Raw genomic sequence first — 16,786 nt, forward strand, 5'->3', positions numbered from 1 at the left:
GTGTATGCAGCACAATGCATTTATGTGCATTTGTGTGTGCACACACAATGTCTCTCAACAATACATAAGGACTGCTACTAGGTCTTGGATTTAGGGAGAAGTACTTTAAAACTATGTAATCAGGACTTCTTCACTTCCTTTTGATGCTGCTTAAATTTTCACCCCATACGAAGACTCTTTTTCTGTTCAAGAAAGCCTAGTTCTTAGCTTAGACCTTTGCTGATTCACTGTCCCAAGTGGAGAACTCACAGCATCGCTGGTTGGGAAGAGGGCCATAGGCATGTTTTTCTTTCCTTGTATCTGACACCAATGACTGGGCATGTGGGCACTAATATATGTTGAACTTTCAATGATGAGGTGCTGATGATGCCAAAGGATGAAATTTCATTGAAATATTGGTACAAGAGACAAACAGGCTGAGTGGATGCAGTGGGGGAGGTAGCACTGGAACAGATCCTGGATGGGTGGTCACCTGGTTGCTGAGATACAGATGTACTACAGCAAGGAGCAAGAATGGTAGCCACCCTGACAGGGAAGGAGGAGAGTGTGGACAGATTCCATGAGCGGGGAATGAGGAGCTGGGAGCGCGTTGGTGCCACATTGTGGAGTGGAGAGGACTGAGGGTTCTGACAAGAAGCACCTCCGTGGTCTTGTGAAGCCTGCGTTGGCCGGGAGTTCTTCCCTGGAGCAAGTCTGAAGTCTCTCCTCCATTGTCAAGACCCTGTTTTCATTTTCTCTTCTTTCCTCCTCTGCCAGCCAGCCTCAGCCAGGTGCTTGCTGAGCTCCTTCCTGTCGCTTCTCACACTTCTGTCCCTGCCTGGGAAAGACAGTGCAGCCCAGTGACACCCGCACGCTCTTCTGAGCCCCTCTGTTGCTCACAGGACAAGCATTTTCTCACCCTACTGTTGAAGAGCTCATGCCTCTTTCTTGCGTGACTTCTTTTTGAGACTGCTGTCCACGTGGACATGCGACTGTGGCGGGAGACGCTGTGGGTCTGCTGGGGAGAAAAGTGCCCGCAGTACTGGAAGCCAAAAAACGGACATTTTCAAGTTTCTCCTCCAGGCTGAGCTTGGAAGCCATGTCCTTGGAAGCCACAAAACCAGGGTAGCCTCATTATTCAGACCACATCTGCTCTCCTCCTCACCTGCCCCTCCTGCAGTCCCGCTGGCCACCACCTCCCCAGGGAGGCCTCTGACATCCCTTGCCTAGGCTGTTCCTGCATAACTGTGACGTGTACCATTCATTCTCTGATCACATGGAGTCGCGGTGACTGGCGCATCTGTCTGCTTGTGCTTTCATTCAGCTTTGGGCCACGTTGCTCGTACTCGCCTGGATGGCCAGTGCCTAGCCCAGTGGCTAGAACTCAGTAGACACTCTAAACACTGATCAGACGGTTGAGTGAGAAATAAAAACCTGGGGAGATATTTCATTTCTGTTTTCATGAAACTGAATTCCTCAGAACTGTTCTCGTGGTTTGACAGTCCTGTGTGCCCGTGATTCTGAAGTTTTGGCTTTACCCTCTGCCCCGCGGAAAGGAAATCACTGTGCTGTCTGCGCTGACGTTATCGTTGTGTTGGTAAATGGCTGTGTGAACAAATGCACCTGTTTAGGAACACTCTTTTCTTTGGGGTCCTTGCCCTCTGAAAGTCAATCTGAAGGGGAAATTGGGAGTATTTTGAGGACATCCGTGCTATGCTAGCATAGCAGACTTGTTGAAGGGTTTGCTACTCTATTCTATGTTCTCTGCATTTTAAAGACCCTGACCTTCATCGGGTGGACAGTTTTAAAGATTTACTGACTATGATGATGCTTAGGATCATTGTCCCTGTCAAAGGGCCTTCCTCTCCAGGACTGTCCTCTCCAGGAGCCATCAAGCTCTGTTGGAACTCTGAATTGCTCTTCTGCTCTTTAGGTACCATTAACCAACCCTTCCCTGCTCGGGTTCCTGGTGTGGGTTCTCCATGTCCCATGCATGGCCCTGGAAGAGACCACCCACAGGTGGAGGTCCAGGGAGGACAGAGCCCAGGAGCTCGGGTGGCTGTCCCTCAGAGGAGCAGGTTTGCAGGCACCGCCGGGAGTGGCTTCCCCTTCTCCTGCAAAGTTTCTTCAGCTGTGAAATCATTTTGACAAGATGCTTTGTCATATGCTTGACATCTTTTTTCTTTTTTTAATGAGGAAGTGACTGGAAGATAATTTAATCTGAAATGCTGCCACCTACGTAGCTAGAGATTAATTGGATACTGTCTGAAAAATTATTTGAGTACCTCCGAGACAGAGTCCAAGTAAGCAGAAGGTGATATTAATAAAGCAGAGGCAAATCGCAACCCATCCGTGTCTGCTTCACCAGGTTTTTGGTAAACCATTGCTGTTAACTTTTGGATATTCCAAAGTTGGCAAACATGATGATCTGCTATGATAACAAATATGACTTTTGCACAACCAGGATATTGTTCTAACACAGTTACTAATTTAACTACCTTCTCTTGGATGCTTGTTTTGTACAGGAAGGAAAACAATAATTTAACCACAATGGACTTTTAAAACAACATAATGCTATTAACGAAATATATGTGTCGTCTTTTCAGTGCTGAAACATCCTCTGGAGAACTCTGGAAGGTCTTTGTTTTAAAATGTTTGTAGGAGGTAGCTCCAACGTGTAGAACATGGCTTTTAGAATGGAGAAAGCCAGAAGTGGGGACAGGGCAAGTGGACACTGTGCATGGTCTGGCTTCCTGCCCTGCTAGAGGGGCCAGTGGGAAGCTCGTGTCCTCAGGCTGCTGTGTTCCGAGGAAGCGGAGGTGAAATCAAAAGGGATCTGATGCCAAAGGCTTCCGTGAAGTGAAGCCTCCAGCCACGGGTCAGCTCCACCACAGGCATGGTCGCAAGCCGGTGCTCCCACCTGGTCAGCTTTGCTGAGTGGGGCGCACGGTGCACACCTGCGTCTGTAGCAGTCTGGAAGTCAGGTTGAGTTTTGCTGAACATTTCTCCCCTTCGCCAGGAATCTCACATTCATCCGCGGGCTCTGTGTGGTCTTAATCTCCTGGACGGTGTCCTTATTGCTTTTGATCTGTCACCTTTGTCTACTCTGCCAAGCAATGGAGAACTTGACTTTCTGAGCTCCTTTGCTCTCTTAGAATTCTGGGGCACCCACTGCTGCCTGCTTCTTTCCTGTGTCTTGCCTCCACAGGGTTAGATGTAAAGGATCAGCTGCCACAGGAGTCACGGGTGGCCAGGACTTGGCTGTGATACGGGAGAGGCTTTTCTTTTCCATTCCAAAGTAAAAGCTGCTACTGGTTTTCTCTTTGAAATACGCGGCCATCTGCCTCTCTCCTTCTCTCTCTCAGTAAGAGCTGTGGACATACAGGACTACTTCTCTACTAAGGAAAAGCACAAATCCCAGCAAATCACTCTCATGCTTGGTGTTGGGATGGTCAGGTGTGGTGGGGAGTGTGGCCACACTGGGGACTAGGGCCATGCCGAGGGGCAGCCCCTACTTAGCTCCCACCTGTCAGCATCTGTGTGAACAGGTGCCAGGCAGCCATGTGTCCCAAAGATGTCAAGAGAGAGTAGGAATCAGGATTGGAATCTGCTGACCTCAGGAGCTTGCCCCTGAATTCTTGTGGTGGCAGCTGAAGTTTCCCTGCTCACCATTTTGGCCTTGGACTCTCCAGCCCTGTGCTGGCTGCTGTGTGATGGATGTTTTCATTGAGTCATTTTTGCTCTTGGGACCTCGACTTCCCCAGTGCTGACTGCCTGCCTCCTGCCCAGGCCTTTCCTCCGGCACATGATGCTTTCTTTCTGGTCGTGTCCAACATACTCCTTGGAAAGTTATTCTCAAGTTCTTCAATATCGTCAGCAAGGCCTATTTTTTTTTTTTTTTTACCTTCGTGATCTTCTCAAAACCTTCCCTTCCTATGCAGTAAGCACCTACTCAGGACTACTGTCATTCACTTGCTCCTGAACTAATGGGATGGCATTGTTGCATGAATTCACTGGAAGGGAGACCTTGGTGTGCTTGTTGTGTGCTGGAACCTGTGAAGCACTCGGGATGCACAGCTAAAAAACCACACTCCCAAACTGGCTCCCATTCAGCTGTCTCTTTTTGCAGACTCCTACTTGAACATCATGTCTCTTGTTCTCAGTTTCCATATTGATCGTGACCCACCCCTGCTGACATCTGTAAACCCCTCCTGTACCCTGGTGCACCATCTCTTCTCTCTGGCTGTGTCTGCCCTCTGCATCGGTCTCCCTTGACCATCAAGCCCTCTGCAGGGGAGCAGACATCTCCCACAGCTCCCAGTGGACCCTCCATGAACCCCTCGTCCACTGTCAGTCTCTTACCTCCATGCCCTTCCCCACACACAGGAGAATCAGAAAATATCTTGTTGTTTTCTGCCTGTGAGAATTGAAACAAGACATCATTTAAAGGTGTGATTGGCAAAATTTTTCTGTAAAGGGTAAATGAGTAAATACTTCAGGTTTTGCCAGCCACATGATCTCGGCTGCAGCTGCTCACCTCTGCAGTTGTTACAGGAAAGAGCGTGACCCCACCCCCTAAACCACTCGCAGAACAGGTGGCTCCTGGTGGCCATTGCCCACCCTGCCGAAGAACACCCTCCTGCCCTCCGCGTCTCAGCTTTCTGCTCTCTGCCTTCTCATCTCCCCCACCAGAAGATAATGCTCATTCTGATTACTGTGGCTCCCCCCTCCACTGCTGTCTGTGGCAGCACCCGGATGGCCTCCCTGACCAGGTGACAGAGCCAAATGTCATTCTTCTTTACATCCCTTATGCAGTAGTATTGACTGAATGAAAGTAAGAAGAACCATTTGTTCTCTGTCACGGAAACTTCTAGGCTTTGACATTTATGGCACTCCCCATTTCTAGTCGAACTTACTGAGAGAAGCAATAAAAGCTGATGCAGACTAGATTCTTGTTATATTTATGCTTCTTCTCAAATATGGAAGTTGATAGGGAAACATAGAATGTTTTAGAATCAGTCGAGAAAATAGATGTGAGGAAAATGCCCTTGTTGAAGACAATAAAATATGAAAGAAAAGATCAAAGCTGTTTTCCACGACTTTTCCCTATGAGGGGTCGGGTGAAGAACATTTAAAACTCCCATCGAAATATTCTTTGCTTTGCAAATTAAGTATATAAGTTTATTATTTCAGATGATACTATTTTTGGTAAACCTAAAAATTTCATGAAAGCAAGTGAAGAACAGAAGGGAATATAGTAAAGGGTCTACTTTAAAAATGATGGTACAGTAGTTCCCTTACCCGTGGGGGATCTGTTCTTCGACCCCCACCCCACCCCGTGGAGACCTGAGGCTGATAATGCCAACCGTGTTCTGTGTCTGCACACCTGTGGTAAAATTTTATTTATAAATTAGGCTCAGGAAGAGATTAACAATAACTGATGGATCTTAGCATAGTTCTGAGCAACCTCAGGAAATGATTTTTTCTTTCCTTATTATGTCAGGAACTTTCCCATTTTCACTGAAAGGAGGCACTTTACAGCTTCTCCTTGGTGTGTCCTGATCACCAGCACCACGTCTTTTGCACTTTGAGGCCATTATTAAGCAAAACACAGGTCGCTTGAAACAAGTCCTGCTACTCTGTGACAGGGGATCTGATAGCCTAGATGGTGGCTAAGTGGCTAACGGGTGAGTCCTGTATGAGTGTGGATACACTGGACAAAGGGAAGATTCATATCCTGGGTGGGACAGAGCAGGAAGGTCTCAGAGTTCATCACAGCACTCAGAGTGACACACAATTTAGAAATGATGAGTTGTTTACCTCTGGAATTTTCAGACCATGGCTGACCATTGGCAATTGAGACTGTGGGAAATGAAGCTGTCAATAAGGGGACTACTGTCCAGAACTTAGTCATTTTTAAACACACAACAAATAAGCACTTAGATTTTGGAAGAAAATTCACTCCAATAATGTATGAACAGAAACCATGGGGTGGGGGGTTCTTTTCTCTCACTCAGTAATCTACACAGAAGATTTTTGTGACCCCTGGTCACCCGGAGGTATGGGGAGACTTCTCTCCGTGACCAGCCAGTCAGCTCTGCAGCAGACATCAGCTGCTGTCCTCTAGCTCAGTTCGTTTCCCACTGAAGATAAAACCAGATCTCCCAGGGTGAAGGTTCAGCCTCACAAGGCTGCTCCCCCTCCCCACACTTCAGATGTCAGTCACAAGACCCCGGTTGCTTTACTTCTGGCTGACTGGCTCTAAACTGAGTTCCCACAATCCTCTTCTCTGGTGTGCCTGATTTGCCAGAGAGACTCAGAGAGCTTAGGAAGACATTTACCAGTTTGTTATGAGGGATATTCAAAGGCTCGAGATGAAGAGGCACACAGGGCGAGGGATGAGGAAGAGCACGGAGCTTCTGTTCCCTAATCACAGACACCACCCTTCAGGAACCTCCACGTGCTCTCTGAACTGCAAGCTCTCTTACAAAACTTTCATTACTTAGGCATGATTGATTACACCGTGGGTGATCAACTTAACCTTCACAGTCTCTTGGTGGGAGAGTGAACTGGTGCACACTCACCTGCAGATAGGCAATTTTTGACTAATTGCCTACCAACATGAAACGTGTGCAAATATATGCATGGTGGTGTATAAAATGTGCGTCCTTTTCTCCCCTCCTAGGAGTCTAAATCCCCTCCCAGGACTATTTCAAAGCAATGTATTAGCAAAAGTACAGAAGGTATTTTTTGAATGACAGTGGACATGGTACATCTCTATTGTGGACTCTTAAAGTGGTTTTAAAAGAATTGGTTTTGAAGCTGTTGATATAGCACAGTCTTCAAAACATAAAGGGAAGAAAGCAAGGTATAGGCTTTCTGTAAGTTTCAATTTCCCCTGTAAAAGTTGTATTACACTGAATGCACAAAAAATATTGCAGAAGAATTTGTGAGAAGTTGTATCTACAGTTACTTGTAGGTAATAGGTTAGGAGAACATTTGGGAACTTTTTAATATCTAAATGTATACCTAGTTGTATGTTCTCAAATAAAGTCCTATGCTGTTTTATAATAAAAAAGTTTGTTGCAAATAAAGATTGTCAGGCTTCTCCCAGAGTTTTTGCAGATAGAGAATGGCAGGATAAAATTGTTGAGTCCTTCTCTTTCGGCAAGAAAAAAAAAAAAAAAAAAAAAACCGGTAGGTTTAGTAATAACTTAGTTTCTTATTCTGGGAATCACTCATATAGCTATAAGGAACGCAATCTAAACCTTTATATATTTCCAACAAAGTTTGAATACCTATCACATGGAAGGTATGTTAGGTGGAAGAAAAAGGCTTTTCCTACCTTCAGAGAGCTGACCATTGTCAGATAATCAGTCCTGTCTCAGTTAGTAATGCTTTATAGTTTTTGTCATGTGTCTGGGCTCAGAGGGTAGTTTGGGAACTCAGGTGGCCATTATTGCTAACGAAAGCATGAAATTAGGCCATTTCCTTCCTCATTTCCTTTTCTCAAGTTAGTTTTAATGCACATGTTTTAATGCACAAGTCCAGAACTTACTCGAAAAGTTTTGTTATCAAGAGGCAGTGGCCTCAGTTCTAGCTTCATTTCTGGGCTGGAAAATGGAGGTTTCTCATGGGGAGCAAAGTAAACAAAGAATCTCTTCTAATCTCTCCCCGTGTAGCAGAGAGCAGTGCTACAGAGAACAGATGTCAAGCATAAGCCGCCTGGGTTCCAATCCCAGCCTTTCCTCACTCACTGCGGGAGCTCCAGCAAGACTGTCAAGCTCCTTGTATAAAATGTGAAATGAATGTATCTCCTAGGGGGGTTGCGGGAATTAAATTTGAGAACACACATCGAGTGCTTAGTGGTAGTGCCTAGTAAGTGCTCAATAAATGTTCACTAAAACCAGTATCCCCTTGACTGCTTCATCAATCCCTATTGATTTTGATTTCAAAAAAGGCACTCTGGTTGCTATCAGAATGCCTTCAGGGTGAATGAAAGTGGTGAACCTGTCACAGTGGTTTTTATGCCACTGCTGAAGAAGAGTTCTCTTTGGTTGAAAGATTCAGTTTTATTCCAGTGTTTCTAAACGCAGTGATGAAGTAAAAAGAGCAAACAAAACCCAAGCCTCAGTGGAAGAGACCTGGGGACCCCTCTCCTCCTGGGTGGTCTCTCTGCTTTTCTGTCTCCTCCGCTTGAAGTGCAGGCTACTTAGCCGTTGCTCCTTCAGCGTTGAGCACAGAACCCCGTGGTCGATAAGTACTTCTTGAGTTGAACACATTCTATTGCTTTTGCTTTTTAAAACCCTCTTTGCCTTTTAAAGCTTTCTAGACTGCTTTGAAAGCCAGGTAGGAGGGAGCTCAGAGCTGGTGGTGTGAGACACTAGCAAACGCAGGCTCTCCCGACCCTGTGCCCTGTACTCATCCACCTGTGGAATGGGTTTAATTCATTTAATCGTCACAGTGGCTGTGTTAATTAGCCTTTTTGCCCCTGTGACTAAAAGTCCTGAGCAGCACAATTGTAGAGGACAAAAAGTTTATTTGGGGGTCTCCTGGTTTCAGAGGTCTCAACCCATAGACAGCTGGCTCCATTCCTCAGGGCTCAAGGTGAGGCTGAACATCATGGCAGAAGAGAGTGGCAGAGGGAAGCAGCTCACATGATCAGGAAGCAGGGAGAGAGAGAGAGAAAGAGAGAGAGAGAGAGAGAGAGAGAGAGAGAGAGAGAGAGAGACTCCACTCTCTAGATACAAAATATATATCCTGAAGCCACGCCCCAATTCACTGATTGGTTAAGACTCTCATAACCCAATCATTTCACCTCTAAATCTTTTGCATTTTGTCACACATGAGCAATGGCCCTCTGGGTGCATCCTATAACTGGGTGCATTTGGGCAGTGAGGACTCTTGGCGATGCTGAGAATTCAGATGACGTGTGGAAGCACACACTAGTGAGTGCTGAGTGGCAGCCTGAGCTGCACTGGTCTGTTCTGACGCCCAGCTAGACTGCCTTTTATGTGGAGCAGTCACATAAGCCTCCCAGAGCGACCTCAGCCACTCCTTACCTGCGCCTTCCCCTCCTGTGATCCCTTTTACCCTTGGAAGTTGGATTTGGAAAGGTAATAAATCAACTTCTGGCAGATCATCATGACACCTGAGTTTCATGGATCAGAGAGAGCCACGGCAGGATGGAACCATCCAAAAAAATCTTCCTGTAAGTAGGATTGACTGATATCCCAAGCACTGGCCCACTCTCCACATGACTGGTAAGATAGGAATCAGAGCTTGCTCTGTCCAAGAAAGACGTTCCTCCCCTATTTGTGATATCCTGGGATAAATTTCCGCACACACTTCGGGCCTTATTGCACCCACTGACTCTCTTCTCTCCCAGGGAGGAGGACTGTGCTGGTAAGACGTAGGCAGAAGGACCTGGCACACTCTGTTTAGTGACACTCTTTTTTCTCTGTCGGCAGAGAGCGGGGCCTTTACTGCCGTTAGCCATGCTATGAACTTAGGCCTCAGCCAGGCCCCGTAGAGGCCCTGCCTGGATCGGGGTTGTCTACACAGGTATGATGTCAACCTCAGTCCACCCATAAGTCAGGCCAACTTTCATCAGTACTCAGAGGATAAGGGCCTCCATAGGCTGATTCTTTGTGTCTCCTCAGTTTTCCAAAATTTGTCTGAGAAAACCAGGTGGTACCTATTGAGTCTCCTAGAAACTTTATAGAATGCTATTAAAGAAACAATAGCACCAAGAACTCAACCTTACAAGCTTCTCAAATTACAGCAGAAGAAACTGAGGATCAAAAATATCAAGAACTTTGTTCAGTTCGACAGTAGCTAAGCTAAAGGTAGAATGTGAGTTAGCACTTTTCCAGGAAGAGAAAGTTTTGTGAGGAAAATTCATACTAAAAGCAAAAGACTCCAAGGAATTGTGTATTTTAAGGTAAATAAATGAAAGAAATATACGGTTGGCAGAATATGCTTTGCCTATCTGCTCTGTCTTTCGTACACATGCACATGAGCTGACCAGCACCATTTCTCAGTCAGGATCTTTCAGACAGATCAGATCCTCTAGACCATCTGGACAACTCTGTGTTTTACTGTTAATCTAGACTCAGTAGGCCAGGCGCATGGCTTGGCAAGTTGCTACCTTTTATTGCAACCCTATCAGATGGCGTTTTAAAAGAATTTTTTTTCTCCATCTTTTACCAAAAAATATCTCAGTTGAAATTATCTGTGGGAAGTTGTTCCTATCCCATATTATAAGATGGACATTTATTCATAGTTAAAGTTTCTTGAAAACTTTGTTAAAAGATAACTTTAAAACATTACTGGATCAACTGCCAAGCACACAGTATTGAAGACATGTATGGATGTTCTCATAAATGACACCTAAACAGCTTGCCAAGGTGTTATTGTTGATCCTACTCCATCTCATTCTCCCTCAAGGAACCTTTATCTTAGGTTAAAAATATCTTTGTTCTGACAACCCCAGGTCTCTGTTACTGTCCTTGTTTTGAAGCAAACTTACATAATGCCTGCCTGACAGATTGTTTTAGAGATTAAGAAAGGTAGTATCTATACAATAAATGGTATAGTAAAATAAGTATGCATATATTTATATAGTCTATATCTACTACATTCAACATATATGCTATATGTAGGACTATATGTATATAAAGTCCTATATATAAAATAATTTCTGGGTTCAGTGATTTCCCTGCAATGAGAACTCTTGTCTTATTTCCAGATTATACCAGGAATTAGTCTTAATCAGTTCTTTGTAGTGATATTTAGAATTCTTCAATGTGGGTGACATGTTTTAAACATAACTTTGCTCAAGTTTTATGTGTACACTATAATTATACAGTCTGAAGGGTTTTTAAAAATTTTTAACCTTTTGCATTTATAGCCCTGTTTTGATGAATCACTGAGGTTCTCTGCTGGAGAGGGCTGCTACCGAATCCCTTCCCCCTGCCTCACCACTGCCTCTGAAAATCCCATTTCCTAACCATTTCTCTTATCTGTATATGCATACACAGGCACCAAAGGAGATGCCTTATGCTTTTAGTGAGGAGAATTTAGGGTTAAGTGCACACCAGAATAACCAGGCATATCTAGAAAATGCAGTTGCCTTGAAGTCCCTAAATATGATCTATTGAAAACAGTAACCAGAATCATTTTTTGGGAAGGGAAATTCAGAGGTAAATTTAATTGCAAGGAATGTCAAATTGAGTGACATTTGTGGAAAATGGTTGATGTGACATCTCTATCTCTTGGGATGCCATCCAACCCTCTTGACTTTGCAGTTACTCTTCACTTTTTTCAGAGATTGTAAAATGATTAATATATATAAATATAACTGATTTTGGAAAAAATAAATCAACGAATACCTTATTCAGCAATTTCCCATAGAGAGTAACAATGGCAGGAGGTGACAGGGCAGCCCAACCCGAGAGCCCCGTGTCACCGAGCTCCCCACCACCAAGGATGAGATTCCATTCCCACTTTGTGTGCGCGCTCCAGAGCTTGCGCATGCGCTGTCTCCCCAACGCTACCTGGAAGAGGCAAAAGAAGATCCCAGCATCTATTCTGAGGTCTTCCTTTCCTTATTTAGAAGTGACTGTCTTGAAAGGATAATGAGAGTTTGAGGAATTTATAGATACTCATTTCTGGTGCTTTCTTTCCTGCCTCCTCGCTGTTTCGCAGAGGCGACAGGAGAGAGGTAAATGGGAGTTTAAAGCCAGGATCCAGTAAAGGTGATGAGATCTGGCGAGGAAGGAGGCCATTGTCAACACTTCAAGATGATCAGGAGGAGAAACTAGTGATACTGCAAGTAACCACGGGTGAGGCTGAGGGGCCCGAGCAGGAGCCCCCCAGGGGAAGGTCCCAGGAGTCTCGGGACAAAAGCCAGGGCCACCTAGGCAGCATGGCGTGTTGGTGATGCTCAAGTTAGGCAGCAGATACTCTTAACCCAGGCACACCCTTAGTAGGAGTTACTGTTATTTCATGGTAACTGAAGTTGATGGCCACAAGTCTGGTGTGACCAGACCCACACGCACCAATTGAATATCAGACCTAGGACTGTGCATGAAGCCAGATGCAGGTCCCCATGTTGGGAGGTAGCAACTGGATATGGACTTTGAACATTATTTATTTTGAGACTTGTAAATCTTATTTTCTCAACCTTTTATTAATCATATGCAAGTTCATATCAAGGCTTGGTAGAACCAAAAAAAAAAAAAAAAAAAAAAGAAAAAGAAAAGGAAAAAATGTCTTGCAAGTACATTTTTTTAAATGTGGACAATAAAAATTCAATTTATAAAGATGCCAGTGATTTAGAGATTCTAAAACACTTAGGATATGTGACTGATTGCTAGTAGCACACATTTTGGGCTTTTATAGTTATTTTAAGACCACTTGGTAATTACAATAATAAATTGCAAGAAACTGTTTATTCCATAAAAAATAAATTTTATTTAATGAAATTCAATTTCTAAACTACCAAAACCTACATTCTTTTCATGTGTAATCTAGATGTCTAAAGGGCATGGAAGACCATAACTTTGGTTTATGAATAAATAAAATAGGGAAACAAACCATAAGTAAAGATTTTCTGGGAGCTTATGAGAAAAATGTTTCTTGGACTGACTGGTGAATTATTAATCGAGGCTGTAATGGACTTCACCTTAATATCATGAGTTGGAATGTAGGTGCCTGACAAAACCTGATGTGTTTTTGTGCATAAACTAATTTCTGAGAGTTTCATATGAAAGCACTTTTTCCCTTTTTTCCTTTTGGGGAGCAGATAGCTAACACAACTTTACTAGGTCAGTGCTGGGTGTGGGCATTTGTGAGCTATTCTCTGGTTCACCTCTGACAAACTTTGCCTGCTCTTTGTCTCTGCCATTGTGTGCTGCATCTGCTCTATTTGTCCTGCTCCCCGCTCTGAGACCCTCCTCCCTAGTAAGCACAGGGACTCTTGTACTTGGGAACTTCTGATTTTAGAACTTCCAGATGAGCAGTTGGGCAACTCACTGTTTGAATGGAGCTTCTGTCATGACTAGGGTCTTCAGCCTCGTAAGGCGGAAGGGCTTGGGGGATCACAAGGAGCAAAGTGCGGGCTCTCCAACTTGCCGGGTTCCTTCTGATGGTCTCATGACTTAGGAAGAAGCTGACTTCAGGTTTAGGAATTCCATTGGTGGTATCTTGTGCCTTTAAGGAGTTACAGATAAAGGACTTTTGTGATCCAGACTGAGAAGCTATTTCCAGCAGTGAATCAAGATTGGTCTTTCACAGGAGATAGTATCTGAAATTGGATTTAAAAAATAGATATTTGGGGCACAGAGAGGAAATATTCCTGAACTGATTCATGCAATAAACACACATGCAGGATGCCATGGCAGGCAAAGAGAAGACTATTGAGATGGGCAAGGATACAAATAGTTTTAAAAGCTTGGGGGACTGGAGTTAGACTTGATAAGCTTCACAGGTCTCTGTGAAAGACTGCATTTTAGAAGAGAGATGTAACAGTGCCTCTCATTTCACCTGCTTTCCCTGTGCTCTGCCTCCACGGCCACCATCAGGAGGTAGAGCCTGGGTCTCCTTCCCTTGAACCTGGCAGACCTTTGTGACTTTGTGACTTGTGGGTAAAGTGGAGGTAAGTTCCACAGCCAAATCAAGGTTATGTTGAAATGCACCTTCTAGGAAGCCAGCTACCATGCTAACTTGAGGCCCCAAAGCAGTCTGAGCAGAGGACCCTAAGGAGAGGAACCTAGACCTGCAGCCCTCAGCCCTGACACAGCTGCCAACTGGCAGCAAGCAGCCAGCTACCAGCCCTGAGTGAACCACCCTGAAAGTGGTTCCTGTGGCCCTCTGTCAAGCCGCCCCAGCTGAGCTGCACAGAGAGACCCTGTCCACCTGAGCCCCACCTCACTGCAAACTGTGAACCAACTGAAGGATCGACACTAGTTTCTGTTTTTGTTTTGTACCTGGGATTGAGCCCAGGGGTGCTTAACCACTGAGCTACACCCCCAGTTCTTTTTATTTTTTATTTTGATACAGGATCTCCATAAGTTGCTTAGGACCTCACTGCCACAACCTAGCAGCATCAACAAAGGATCTAGAGTAGGAACAACAAGAGATGGAGAAAAACACAGAGACATTTTCAAGTAAAGCTGGGGCCAGGACACTGCACTCTATTGGAGGAACAGTGACCCAGAACTAGTGCAAAAGTTTATTATATAAGGTCTCATAATCAAGACATTAAAAGTGTAGGGGCATTGTAAATTGTTCAAGGCTTATGAGTTATAAAGAGGATTCTTTGTGCACTAAAAGTTATAGAGCTGAAAACATTTTTGCAGCTATCCTACTGTTGCAGTGCTAGGAACAGTCTGCTTTTATCTTGCTGCGCCCTGGAAGCCCATTTTCCTGGAACGTCTGATAGCATCTGTTAGCATCAGAGTGGAGTGTCAAGACTGTTAACATCCTCACCTTTTAGCAAGGAATGTTTCCCAGGCTTGGCTTTTACTGACACAACAGGATCAGCGAATGACTGAGGCTCATCCACTCTCCACCCATCACCAAGTTGTCGAGACTGACTTTGAACTCTTGATCCTTGCCTCAGCCTCCCAGGCTACTGGGATTATAGGCATGAGCCACTGTGAGGATCACCATTCTAATAATCCACATTATAGTGCAGGTAAAATAACTAAATTGACCTGGGCACGGTGCAATCCCTGTAATCCCTGTGGCATGGGTGACTGAGGCGGGAGGATCTCAAGTTAAAAGCCAGCCTCAGCAACTTAGTAAGGCTCTAAGCAACTCAGCGAGACCCTGTCTCTAAGTAAAATACAAAAAGGGGTTAGGGAGGTTGCTCAGTGGTTAAGCACCCCTGCTTTCAATCCCTGGTACAATATAAATAAATAAATAGAATAGCCCAAATTAGGCTATGAGTATACCACAGTGAATTTCATCTTCATCTTTATCTAAAAAAACACCAATTGAAAAAAACAAAGAGAAGGAAGGCAAGTAGAGGAAGGGAAAGAGGGAAGAACAGGGGACGGAAATAGAGCTCACTATTCCATGGGTGTATGATTATGTCAAAATGAACCCCAATAGTAAGTGTCATGATAATGCACCAATAAAAACATTTCAAAATAGCTAAATCATTTTAGTTTCACTATTAATTGTATTTTTAGTATATGCAAATAACTATTTATAGTCTAAATTCTGTATTTATAAAAGATTTCTAAAACATAATTATTTCCTGTTATGTCACATTAATTATGAACTTTAATACGTATACTATAATTGATGATACATTAAATAATATTTTAATAAGAAATAAAATATTTGCTATTTATGGACTCACTATTTTTGAACATTCATGATGTCTCTTGGCCTTGGGTCCTTCAGCTTTAGAACTGGGATCATAGTGGCCCCTTGCTCTTAGCGGTGTGTGAAAGGAGGGGTGCCATGTTTGCAGAGAGCCTGAGACATAGCAAGTCACACATGACTATGATGCTGATGCTGACGTCCCTCTTGATGATGACGACAAAGGTGGTGAAGACCAAGAGAGCACCTTTTATGGGCTGTGTGCTCACTGTGTTATATTCTCAATGACATGTTTATGGTCCTGTTGATGTTAATAGGTTAAAAGTCACAGAATTCAGGGAATTGAACTCATTTATTTTTGCTTGTCCAGCACAACTATGCTTATTGGAGCATTGAAGAACAGGCATTAGTGAGAAAAAGAAAAATCCTATTTTGGGCTTGTAGGGCTTGGAATGCGAGGGGAATATCTCGACAACTTATGGAGAAGTTCCTGAAAGCGTTGAGCTCGGTGCCTATGAAGAGAGCAGTGATTTGAGTGATAATTGGAGACACAACTGAGAAAATCTCTGTGGTGTTTCACTGCGAGGAATATAAGGCAGAAGGCAGTAATTATTTCAATCCAAACGCTGTGGCCCCTGAGGTAGAAAGTATTAATTCGCCTAGAAGACAGAGGAAGAGTCCACAGAGAGGGGGACATCAGATGTGTCTCCTCTAAGTCCCACACAGTCTTTGTAAGTGACTTTTTAGTGATGTTCAAATTTGTTTCCCAAAGAGAAGATTTAGAGCAGCTCTCCAAAGTCAGTGTTCAGAGAAAAAAGAAAGATGAAGCTTGACCTTTTCCATTAAAGATTAGTTATTAATTAAATATGGAAGGGAATTATGAAGTTGGTAATTCTACATAATGAAAAAGGACCCATTCTGAATTCCTCAATATTTTCTCATATTTGGGTGAATTACTATGCATATCAGAAGTTCTCAATAAAATGTGGACAATGTTTATGCCCCAAATATAAACATAAAGGAATTCCTTGAAGTGTTTTGGGGTTTTTGTTTGTTTGTTTGTTTGTTTTTACTGTATCATTAACCCTATTTTAGTCATGTGTGATTTTTGCTTAAGTTGTTTGCAACTTAGCATTCATGGTGGTCTTTCTTTTTCTAAGGCTTAGGGTAAAATTGACCACAGCATTGGTCCTCTTCTCTCCAACTTACAGAAGTCTGGCTTCTGTCCTTGCTGCTCTTCTCCAAGTTACTCACCAGTGACCACCTATTTCTGACTTCTACGTGCACCTTCTTATGAAATCAGCCCTGGGACTTATCAGGAAAGTGTTTTTGCCTATTGATTGTTCAGCATGTAGTCAGTGATTAATCGAGCCATGAATCAAATATCAAAAGAGCTCTGTTCCACTCCCAGCTCTGACTAGTTGTGTTGTGACATACTATGATGTCACTTGATCTCCTTCAATTTGTTCTT

This window comes from Sciurus carolinensis, chromosome 12, assembly GCF_902686445.1.
Source record: "Sciurus carolinensis chromosome 12, mSciCar1.2, whole genome shotgun sequence".
In the NCBI taxonomy this organism is placed as follows: domain Eukaryota; kingdom Metazoa; phylum Chordata; class Mammalia; order Rodentia; family Sciuridae; genus Sciurus; species Sciurus carolinensis.